The sequence below is a fragment of the Pan paniscus genome, chromosome 8, assembly GCF_029289425.2.
Source record: "Pan paniscus chromosome 8, NHGRI_mPanPan1-v2.0_pri, whole genome shotgun sequence".
In the NCBI taxonomy this organism is placed as follows: Eukaryota; Metazoa; Chordata; class Mammalia; order Primates; family Hominidae; genus Pan; species Pan paniscus.
Window position 1 is genome coordinate 14,693,957 of NC_073257.2, and position 13,079 is coordinate 14,707,035.

Below are 13,079 nucleotides of genomic sequence, written 5' to 3' on the forward strand. Positions count from 1 at the left end.
GGGCAATAATTGCATTTTAGGCGTTAAAAAGGAATAGATTGAAGGCTTGGTGCTGTTGCCTTGATTTTCAAGGATAATTTTGAACATGGAGTTATAAGAGAAGGCTTTTCTGAAGTCCCTTTTTGGCTGCAAGGAACCCAGAAGTCAGAGTTAGCTTGCTTTATTCTAGCACCCCTGGCCACAAATGTGTCTCTCTGTTTCTGCCAAGTTAATGTCTTTATTATGGGATTCCAAAACACATCCTAGTGCCTTCAAGGTTATGCTGGTTGAGTTTGAGTGTGAGTTTTAGAAATGAAGGTGTGAAATGAAGGTGTGAGTTTTAGAAATGAAGTTCCTTGGCCAGCAGATCCTATATTTGTCAAGGGCTGTAATAATTGCTTTAAAAACACTGAGAAATGCCAGACTTGCAAGGATGAAGGTGGTCGCAGCTTGGCCAGTCAGAGAGCTGCAGATACGGCACAGATTGGCATCTGTATATACTTCACATCCAAGAGTGCAGTTGACCAGGGTGCTCTGATGCTGGGTGCAGACCACCGACTATCCAGGTATTTGCACCTGTTCTCTGCAACAGGCTACTATATGGGGCGATTTCCAATGCTTAAAAATCAATTCTAGTGTGGTATATTTGCTTCCAATATTATCAAAATATTCAAAGAGTATCTTAAGAAGTACTGCCTGCAGCACTGAGATGTTTGAATTTTTTGATGTTAAATTATTCTGTCACATATGTTAACTTATAATTAAAACTACAGGGAAAACACTTTTTAGCAAAAAATATCAAAGCAAAAGTAAATATTCTTTGTTTTTATGAAAGAAACTATATACCAGATTACCATTGGAACTTGCAGGCTATTTGAAACATTCTGGGATGGAATCCTTGAATGCTCATGAGAACCACTGAGGTATGGTGTAGAGAACAGAGGCTGTGCAGGTGCATAGACTTCGATTGGATTTTAGGTGTCATATTCTACATGTTGGACTTTAAATAACTCAATTTGCTTCCCTAAGCCACTATTCCATACTTGTAAAGGTAACATGCATATCAATTTTTGTGAGATGATTTATGAGTTTATTAAAACATGCTGGAAACTTACCTTATATTAGATATTTTGCTAAGCACTTCACGTTTCTCCATGTAATTCATACAAAATCTATGATTCCCATACTATGCTTCTTTTTCATTTAGCAGATAAGGATCTAGAAACTGAGGCTTCAAGACATTAGGTGTTTTGCCTAGTCCTGAAGCCAGTCTGCAGATGCCTGTACCGGGTCACCTCACCTGATTGTTAAGACAAGCTGGTAAGCAAAGCACATGCTACCTAATGCCACATGCCACACAGTGTCTGTTCCATGAAACCTACATATTTACCTTTCAGAAATGGCTATTTCTAATGTATTAGATTGGTACAAAAGTCATTGCAGTTTTTGTCATTAAAAGTAATGGCCGGCTGGGCGTGGTGGCTCACGCCTGTCATCCCAGCACTTTGGGAGGCTGAGACGGGAGGATCACGAGGTCAGGAGATCGAGACCATCCTGGCTAACACAGTGAAACCCCATCTCTATTAAAAATACAAAAAAAAAAAAAAAATTAGCCGGGCGTGGTGGCAGGTGCCTGTAGTCCCAGCTACTTGGGAGGCTGAGGCAGGAGAATGGTGTGAACCCAGGAGGCAGAGGTTGCAGTGAGCTGAGATCGTGCCACTGCACTGCACTCCAGCCTGGGTGACAGAGTGAGACTCTGTGTCAAAAAAGGAAAAAAAAAAAAAAAAAAAAAAAAAAAAAGCCAAAACCGCAATGACTTTTGCACCAATCTATTTCTGCAGACCATTAGTGGCTAGTGAACTAGATTAAGGTGTTTACCAATAAACAACATAAATAGTATTACCTTCAAACAAGTGTGTAAAAGTTTTGTATGCTTTCTCCATCTTCATCCACGTTTTTCTTATTTGGTACCTTCTAAAAAATGCTGCAGGGAGCTAACAGATGATGGAATAAACAAACCACTAATAAACTGGAAGTAACACAATCTTAGGAACAGAGTAAGACATTTCAGTGAATGCTTGAACCTGTGGCTATAATTTGATATTATGTGAACATTATTTCCTCGTATTCTTCAGTATTAAATTGTTGTTAGTTCATGAGGTGACATGAACCCTGTGGAACCCTCAGTATTGGGCAAAATGGCAGGAGTGCCAGTGAATTTGAGTGACAGCTTTCTGACGAGACCGCTGAGTCACTGATGTCTGCCTTTCTGATGAGATAAGTTGGGTCAAAGCTGTCCTCACTCAGAACACACTGGTGGTTTTCCTGTTTCTTAGTTTTAAAACTTCAATTTGTGCTACTGAAGAATATGTCAGAATATTTATTCTGCAAAAAGGACATTAAAATTGAATTCACGTTGGGTTTTGGTTAATACAATTTCATCAAAACTCCGCTTTTAGACTGTGGTGAAGTTGGTCTTGGAACTGGATGGGCAGAGACTACAGATGCCATAAAGCAGGGTCCTTGTGGAACCTGCAAATAGCTGCCTCAACCACTCCCTGGCTGTCGGTCGGTCAGCAACGACCCCAGACCTTCTGCTCCGACAGGGGCTCCTCGAGTGCTAGAATTCGGTGAAAGAATTGAGCATGGTACGGATTACAGAGGGCTTGCCAGAGGTCAGCAAGTTCCAAACCTGTCTTTTTAAGGCAGTCCTGAGGCTTTAATGCGATGCTGTATAGAAAACAACTTAAGAGTCAGATCTCCACTTCTTCAAAAGATAGTCTTTAAATAGAATTCCCAAATAATTATCTTAGCGACTTGTTTTCTGTCGTTTTGTTGCTATTCAAGGAAAATAATACAGAAACACATTTTCATACTGAAATGAAAGTTTATGAGGCATCACATATATTACAAATTACAAAAAAGTTGAAGAAAATAATATGTCTTATTTCATAAACTGCCTTTATTCTATGAGTGAAAATGCAATTTCAGGAGAAGTAAGAGTCAGCACGAGCCTTCCTAGTTCTTCGAATGAATCATGTGTAAATATTAATTTTCTAGACTAATGGGCTCAGTTTTCTTCATTCCCCTGCGCTAGTTGACTTCTGACTTGGATCTCTTAAATTTACTATGTCCAAAACTAAAGTATTGATCCCAGGCACCAACTTTCTTCTCCCTAGCTCTCCTGTGTCTTAGGAAATGGCAAAAACGTTGTTGTTCAGAGAATGGCAGAGGTTCATGCCCTTTTTCTCACATACCCTGCTTCAAACATTGGCAAATTGGAGTGTGTCTTGGTCTGTTGAGATGCTAGAACCGAGTATCGCAGACAGGAAGCTACAACAGCAGGGGCCTGTTGTTCACAGCTCTGGAGGCTGGAGGTCCAAGATCAAGATGCAGGCGGATTCAGGGTCCGTGCAGGGCTGGCTTCTTGGTTCATGGATGGCACCTTCTCCCTGTGTCCCTCACATGGCGGAATAGGGGAGAGAACTCTCTGGGGCATCTTTTCATGGAGGCACCTATCCCTTGAGTTTTCTGCAATCACAACCTCATCTAATCCTCTTTACCCCACAAAGGCCCCATCTCCAAAATGCCATCGTATCGGGGATTAGGATTCAACACACAAACTTGGCGGGAAGAAAAGCCTCCGGTCCACCGAGTGCATAGCAGAGCGACTCTGTGGTAAGAAGCCATCCAGATCCCTAACCATTCTCATGACTGCTCCAGGAACCACCCAATTCAAACCAGCACCCAGCCTCTCCGACTGCCACACTGTCCTAACCTCTAACCTTATTCCCCAGTCAGTTCTCTCTAGGGTGCTTTTAAAGGCAAGTCAGACTATGTCATTCCTCAGCTCCTAATCTGGAGGTTCCCATCACACGCAGAATAAAAATGAAATACTACAGCCTAAGCGGCAGTGATTCATGAATCTCACCCCAGCCACAATTTAGAATCAGTCTAGGGAAGCCTGTGAAAAATATAGATGCTAATTACCAAGCACGAATGAATTCAATCAGAACCCCGAGTCATGGCCCCTGGACACTGATATTTTTAAAAGCTCCGTGGGAGATGCAAATACAGAGCGAAGGATGGAGTCCTCTGCCCTGGGTGATTCACACAAGGTTCCGGCAGTCCCTGCCCTCTGCTTTTCTTCCCACTTCTCCTTCCTTCCTTCCTTCCTTCCTTCCTTCCTTCCTTCCTCCCTTCCTTCCTTCCCTCCTTCCTTCCTTCCTCCCTTCCCTCCTTCCTTCCCTCCCTCCCTTCGCTTGCTCCTTCCTCCAATCCTCCTTTCATCTCTTCTTCTCTCCTTCCTTCCTTTCTCCATCCCTCCCTCCCTCCCTTCCTCCTTTCCTTCCTCTTTTCCTCCCTCTCTTCCTCCCCTTCCCTCCCTCCCTTCCTTCTTTCCTTCCTTCCTCCCTCCTTCCCTTTCCTTTCTTCCTTCCTTCCCTCCCTCACCTTCCTCCTTCCTTCAATCCTCCCTTCCTTCCTTTCCTTCCTTCCTTTCCTTCCTTCCTTCCTTTCCTTCCTTCCTTCCTTCCTCCCTTCCTTCCTTCCCTCCTTCCTTCCTTCCTCCCTTCCCTCCTTCCTTCCTCCCTTCCCTCCTTCCTTCCCTCCCTCCCTTCGCTTGCTCCTTCCTCCAATCCTCCTTTCATCTCTTCTTCTCTCCTTCCTTCCTTTCTCCATCCCTCCCTCCCTCCCTTCCTCCTTTCCTTCCTCTTTTCCTCCCTCTCTTCCTCCCCTTCCCTCCCTCCCTTCCTTCTTTCCTTCCTTCCTCCCTCCTTCCCTTTCCTTTCTTCCTTCCTTCCCTCCCTCACCTTCCTCCTTCCTTCAATCCTCCCTTCCTTCCTTCCTTCCTTTCCTTCCTCCCTCCCCTCCCCTCCCTTTCCCCTTCCTTCCTTCCTTCCTTCACCTTAACACAAAGCAAGCATGCTTACTCTCTATGTCTTTCCTCTGCCTGGGATACTCTTGCCCCACAAGTCTTCATATTTTGCTCACAATCTCTATTTTTACCGTGATTTTATCAGTGAGTGTTCCTTATCCGTCACACACACAAAAATTGAATTTTTTGCACCAATTGTCTATCTCCTTGCCATAGTATATCATTCTTTTAAGAAATCATTACCGTTAGAAACTCTATAAATATTCCTCTATGTGATTGATTTCTGTCACTGTCTGCTGGAATGTAAACTCCAATAGAAGCAGGAACCTTGTCAATGCTGTTCACTGTTCAATGCTGAGAGCTTAGAAAAAGGCCTGGCATGTTACAAGAGCTCATGATCATTTATTTAATGAATGGATTAATTTCAGGAGCCTCAGAGCAGAGCACAGAGCAATTCCTGGGCTCCAAAAGCTTTTGTGCAAATTAGGAAATGGGGCCATTTTGGGGATGAAAGTCCCAGAGCTTGACACACTGGTTGTGTGCTCAATTTGTTTTCCTCTCATATAATTTGTTATTAACTTTTATTTACATTTTTAGGGTTTCAAACATAGAAAGTCTGAGAATACCAAAAGGAACTAGAGCATGTATTTTACCCAAATCCATCAATTTTTATATTTTTCCTCACTTGTTCTCTCTCCATCTCTGCTCTATCTATCTATCTCTGTCTCTCCCCTCTCATCATACACACACACACGTGACTGATATATTTGATTTTATACATATATATATGATTTTTTGTCTGAGTTATTTGATATGAAGTTGGAGGCATGCTTCCTCTTTATTCCATTAATAAAATATAAGATACTCTCTTTTATAACCCAAAGCATCATCACAATAAAGCATGTTCACTTCGATTGAATATTATTATGTAAATCACAGCTCCTTATCACACCCCACCCATGGTCCCAGTACCACACTTTATGGAAAGTTTTCCTGGTTTGTGGCGCTCTCTGGCTCAGGCTGGTGTGGCCCTGCCTCCTCTCCTCCTTTCTCTTTTTGGGCTGTGACCCGTTTGGAGTGCATGTGTGACTTTATAAGACATTCCTCCATTTGGGTTTGCCTGGTGTTGCTTTACAATCGGATATTTTTGGCAGAAAGTCTGCTGTCGTGGGGTGAACCCCTTAGTCTCCTGCTTAGGGGGTGTTCATGGCTGGAGGCCCCCACCCTGGTGATGTGGACTTCAGATATCTGATCGTGCCATTGTCTGCCAGGCTTCTCCACTGGAAACTCGCTCTTCTTGTATCTTGAAATCCACGCATAATCCATGGGAAGATACACTGAGACTGCAATAGCTATGGTCAAAGTGCACCTCTCAGCCTTTGGGCCTCCCTAAAGTAGACGAGGGTCGTCCACTTTCGCACCCACCTGGACTTGGCGTGTTGAGTACCCACCGTGATGTGGTGGAGATGCAACTGGCAGCAGAGGCCAAGAGCTTTGAGAAGGAGTTTAGAATTGAAAACTAATCAATGCAGAAGCTGGAGCAGCCCACTTAACTCTTCTGCGTCTCCTCCTTTATCATCTGTCAAAGAGTTCATGGGCAATAATCTAAGGTGTTCATTTGAAAATAAAATTGATGATGTTCAAAAACAATGCAACCAAAAATAACACTCTGAAAGTGTTCCTACTACGACAGACCTCAAAGTGTCAGCTAAAAGATTTTTTAAAGTCTGTCAAGTACAATCCTCAACTTGGACTGAACAGGGAAGTTCCCAAGGGCAAGAATCTCACAGGAAACAAAGACAGAACACAATTTTTGGCACTTTGCCACCATGGGGCATTGGCTGCCCTTGGTGTCTTAGAGGTCTGGCTTTCAATCTACAGAAAGAGCACACAGGAAAAGACACAGAGATGGTACAAGTGTGGAATGAAAGTGAGACCCAAAATACAGCCAAGGTCACAGTGAAAACCTCCTCGGGAAAGGGCCGGTGGGCCTGTTCTGCCCAGACAGAACAGAAACATCTCTGGGTTCTGCATGTAAGAATTTTTTTTTCTCAACTTCAAATAAACAAACAAAAGATCCCCAAAAACTGTCTCAAGGGTTTCAAAGTCAAATTTTACTGATGTTTTTGGTTCAGAAAAGCTCAAGTAGAGACATGAGGTTGATTCTGGGTCTACGATGCCCCTAGGCTCACATCATGGAAGTCAATTCATATTCTCCCCAGGACGATGGATCTCTCCAGGCCACTTAAGCTTCTGACTCCAGGGAGCCAGCCACCAAGATTTAAAAAAGAAATCAAGATCAGCAGAAACAAGTGCAGCCCTGTAGTTCAGATAAATGAATTATCAGAAAATATTATAAAAGGCTTTTAAAACAGAAAATAACATGCAAGAGGAACTAAAATTATTGGGGGAAAACAAGCAAGACTGTATTAAAGTAAATGGCTGGACTAAGAAAAACATAACCAAATATGACTGTTAAGCACAAAACTAAGATGTCTTTGATAGAAAAAATAGAAGAGATCTGGCTATCCCTCTACGTGGCAGACTAGAAATCCTGAAGGTCCTGGCTGCAGGAGATCTAAATTAATTCAAATAATGTGAAAGCCACCTCTTAGACACAGAGGCCTCTGACAAACTGAGCAGAATTTTTTAGATCCAGCAATAAGGCACAGCCTCAGATCCCATGAGGAAGGCACATTGATGCTGTCTACACTCTGCAATGTCAGCTTCAGAGCCAAGACAAAGGTGCACTGATGCTGTCTACACTCTGGAGTGTCAGCCTCAGAACCCAAGAGGAAGATGCATTGATGCTGTCTACACTCTCGAGTGTCCGAGCAGCCGGATAGCCAGAGCTCCAAAGGCTGCTTTTCGTGTGATGCCCGTCCCAGTCATGGAGCAGATTCCAGGGGGCAGATTCCGGCCACAGTAACGGGAATGCTCTCAGGAGCTCTTTTCTAAAAGCGAGTCATCTGTCTATATCTATTCCTGGAATTCTGTTTGTCAGTGAAAGCCTTGGAGGTCGAGTCTTTGCTACTCGCATGCTTAGAGACGCAATGTTTCCACCTCACCTTTTCCTTCTGAAGTGGCTTCATGCACACACGCTGGGTCTCCCAGACACTGGAGCTGTCTACGGAAGGTGTTGCCTGTAAATGCTGCTATGGGATTTTCTCCACTTGGGCCTGATTTATAACTTGGCCTCCTCATCACGTAATATAACGTACTTTTAAATATCCTACAGTTACATATGTAGGTGGAGGTCTGTTCTCTTGCTATAAAGGAAAACTTTGCTCAGACATTATAAGGGGAGCCCAGCATGGTGGATCGTGCCTGTAATCCCAGCACTTTAGAAGGCTGAAGCAGGGGAATTGCTTGAGGCCAGGAGTTCAAGACTAGCATGGGCAACAAAGTGAGATGCCATCTCTATACAAAAATAATAACAAAAGAATTAGCTGGGGGTAGTGGCACACACCTGTAGTCCTAGCTACCTGGGAAGCTAATGCAGAAGGATGCCTTAAGCCCAGGAGGTTGAAGCTGCAGTGAGCCATGATTGTGCCACTGCACTCTAGCCTGTGAGACAGAGTGAGACTCTGTCTCAAAAAAAAAAAAGCTATAAAAAATTAAATTAGAATGCACTCCTAAATCCCAGTAATTATGCCTATCATATGTCATATTTTTGAGTAGTGTTAAATAAAGGGAGGTCTCCTGATACTAGTTCTATATAAAAACAAAGCAAAATGATGAAGAGTAAATGTCGTGTCACAGCTTCCTAGGTTCTAGGGATATGAAACTTCCTGCTGCCCTACGATGACATCTCCGCTTACATACAAGTGCTCCTTGTCTGGAATGAGCCACTTAGAGCTTGTTCTCAGAGACGTTGTAGGAGACCAGTTCTTTGTCATTTGACCCTTTTGGGCCTTTGAGTCAATTCCAAGGATTCGTTGCATTTATTTGGTTCCCTTTAGCAAAAATATCAGACTAAAATAAAAGCATTTTATCAAATCAAACTTTCTGAATCACAGTGAAAGAGATTTTCAAATCACTAAATTTGGCTAAGGGCCCCCCCCAAAAAGAATTAATTTACAATAATCGTTAATATGGCATAGAAAATAGAGTTTTAGAATTGTAGGCTGTGATATTCTTCTGCATATTACTGTGATCATGGATTTGTGATGCTATGCCCTTCTCAGAGCCTGGAGAAACTTATGGCACAAAGAATGAAACTTATTGAGTAAAAATTAAAAGCAAATAATGTATGAGGTTGAGAAAACCCTTGATAGAATGTAGATGGGGACAAAACCTTCTACAAATGTACATTACAAACAACCTCACTGCAAGGGGACAGAGGTGCTGACCTAAAGACATTGAAAATGAGTAGATTCTGAAGATTGAAGGCAAAGGAAACTGCACACAAGCACTGTGCTCTGATTGATAAAGTGGTTTCCCAGAGGGGTGCCAGCCAACACGCTAAAACCACATTGCGTGTGCATGGGAGTGAAGTAATTAATGAATGGATGGTGGGTGATGGGCATGGGAAGGAGGTAATTAATGAATGGATGGTGGGTGATGGGAGCAGGTTTCCAGCTGAAGAGTGGGAGCTCACAGACAAAGGCACGGCCATAGTGCATGGGGCAATGGAATGGAGTGGGGACAGCAGGAGTCTCATATTTTCTTTGATACATATAAAATATTTGGAGGTATTTATAGGTACATGGATTAGAACACACACATACTTTTTCTTGTTCTGCTGGATAAGAATGCTCCAGTAACAAGGAGCACAACTGGAACACTGATCATGAATTTTTTTTTAACACATTTCTCTTTTTTTTAATTTTTTCGAGACTCTGTTGCTTAGGATGGAGTGCAGGGGTGCAATCTTGGCTCACTGCAACCTCCATCTTCCAAGTAGCTCAGCCCACAGATGTGCACCACCACACCAGGCTAATTTTTGTATTTTTAGTAGAGACAGGGTCTTGCCATGTTGGCCAGACTGATCTCAAACTCCTGGCCTCAAGTGATCCACCTGCCTTGGCCTCCCAAAGTACTGGGATTATAGGCATGAGCCACTGCGCCCAGCCATAATCATGGATTTGAATACTGTTCTCCAATAAAAGAAACCAGGATCCTTCGAGAAGTGGCTGACCCTAGGACTGGGGCAGGGAACAAACCACATGAGCCTGGCACACCTTGTAGTGCCAAAAAGTAGTGTGTAGCCCCCAAAACAAAACAAAACAAAAAAATTCCCAGACACAAAACAACAATGAGATTATATCAAAGGGACATAGGCCCCGGTCATAAAAGCTCTCAGTGGTCAAATCTGGAAAATTTGAACAACAAAATAAATAAAATAGTATTGGAATATAACCCAAAGTCTAACATCAGTATTCACAAGTCCACAGTGATATATATAAATGATTGACCATATAAATAAATAAACAAGATCAACTTATAGGTCTCTATTTATTGATTGAAAGATAAATCTCCCATACAAAATAATTCTAAGTAGTTCCCAAAGATATTTCACCCTCAAGGAGGCAGAGGACAACTCTCCATTCCTGAAGTGTGAGATTCTCACATCAACTTTCTTTTAAAGAGCAAAAGGTGGACAAGGAGAAAGAGAAACTAAAAGAACCACTTTAAGTGGAGAAATGTGACAAACACAACCCGAGGCCAGGATCAAGATCAACCCCAACAACGCTAAGTCGCCTTGGTGTGGCCTTGATGTGCCGTGATGAGAACAGCGCTTTGCCTCTGTGGTCTTCCTCCCAAATGTATTTAGCTCCTGCCTAATTATGAGAAAGACATCAGAAAAGCTCCATTTGAGTGACAATCCACCAAGCACCTGACCAGTCTCCCTTGAAACTGTCAACGTCATCGAAAGCAAGGAAAGTCTGAGAATCTGTGATAGCCAAGAACAGCCTCAGAAACATGACAGCTCAAAGTCACCCAGTGTCCTTCATGGGATCCCGAGACAGGTGACATGGGGGACAAAAATGAGGAAACAAGAATACAATATGAGCTTTAGTAAAGATGAACACATCCATATTGGTTCCCTTGTGGCAAATATACCCTAAAAACACACTATCAATAACAGAAACTGGATACGGAGTGCATGGGAACCCTCTGGAGTATCTTAAACATTTTCTATGAATTGAAAACTATTCTAAAATTAAAGGTACTGAAAAACATGGGTCATATAAATTCATAGTAGACAGAGAACTTTTTTTAAATAATTTCAACTTTTATTTTAGATTCAGAGGGTACATGTGCAGGTTGTTACGTGGGTATATTGTGTGATGCTGACAGTTGGGGTACAACCCCAGGTAGAGAGTATAGTGCCCAATAACTAGTTTATATATATATATATATATACTTTAAGTTCTAGGGTACATGTGTACAACGTGCAGGTTTGTTACACGTGTATACATGTGCCATGTTGGTGTGGACAGAGCACATTTTTGTATAAACAAACCTGAGTCAGACCATGTCTTATCAATTAACCCATACTGCACATTAAAAACTTTACTGGGTATGCTGGGATCATTAATTCATGACAGGTCACCACAGAGAAGAAATTCCCTTGTCCTATACAGATGATCAGGTAGAAAAACACAAAAATGTCAGGGTGGCAGCAACATATTTGGTTTCCCTGATGGAGCTGTATCTGAACAGTCAATCCCAGGCAGCAATAACCAACACTCCAAGATATTTCTTATGCTGCACTTTGAGTCCCAGAGAAAGACTGAATGCCTTTGAGGGATGAAAATCTAACACATGGGCACACAGCAGAAGATGAAGGATGACAGCCCAACCTCGGAGCACGATGGGTCTTCAGAATGACTCCCTCCCGATGCCGGGTGAAGCAGAGTCAATTACTTTTATAATTGCTGCCCCACTAATGCCGATGTCCTAATGAGATCAAAACCATTACACTTTCCTTTCATCTGTTCCCGCATTCTCGGAAGTGGGGGGTAAGAGGTATTTGTTTGCCATAAGAAACTCTTAGCAAATTAAAAGGATCTTGATAATGAGATAAATAAAAGCTTCTCCTAAATGCAGGCGGCTGTCGTTTGCTTTTTTCCATTTACGTTCCATTGGAAGGGAGAGAAGCCTGGTTGTTCATATTTTGTCTACAAGGATTGAGGAACCCCTCTGCCATTTCAGGTCACTGTTTTTCTGGAAGTCCGATGGAAATAAAGGATTGAGTCTCTCAAATTCAAAGCAGTTTGACCTTCTCTTCTGTGGAATGGGTGTGCCACATTTAAAGACCAGGACCAGCCCAATGGCAAATATGTGCATTTAGCAGGCTCCTCTGTTTTAGCTATGTGTTCTATGTGCAATGGAGTTTACAATGTGAAATGATGAGCTATGTAGATTTCAGCAAATTATGAGCAGGTAGTTTCTGGCTGGATGCCATCAAAGTTTTTTTTTAAAAAAGGGTATGATTCTTTTAACTAACATGTTGCATTTGGGGGAAGTTGATTTTATGCTTTAAAACAGAATGAATTATTCTCACTTACAAATACCTTCAAAATCATCCAGGGGTATTTAAAGTATTGTTTCAGAGTTCATCTTGACTTGATCCACAACTGATTTTGAACGCTGCTTCAAAACTGAAATGCAGAAAGGAAGTAGGAAAGACTGGCTGTCATTTCAGATTATTTTCTGTAAAAATGCTAATTAAAGCAGTGGGTCAGATCTTGCAATGTCAAAGAGATGTGCCATTTCCTTTCCTTGGAAACAATAATGTACTCCTGGCTGCTACGTAAGTACAAATCTGACAACTGCCAGGAAAGGGCAGAAAAACCACATGCTTACAAGATCCCACTTGCTCGGTATTAGGATGAAGACCAGGGGAGAATACACCTGTTACTGATGAGAGTGGCTCCACTGCAGTGGCCTCGAATGCTGTCCAATGCTGAGTAGCTCAGGACCTGCCCAGAATTCACATAATCCCTGTGGACCTTATTCACTATTCGGTCGTGGGCGGGAGAAGTGTACATCCCGAAAGAACAACATAATTTGCGTTCACTTTTTTTCCTACAGTAAAACATAAATTTCCCACCAATCTCATATTGCATTTTTTGTTTCCATTTCCAATCATGTTTTCCCACAATTAGTAGATATTAATAGGATCGTGGTTGTATATGAATGATACCCTGTTTTTTTGAATGGTGATAATATTCACCATTCAAATTCACCATTGAATTGGTGATTTTTTTCTCCT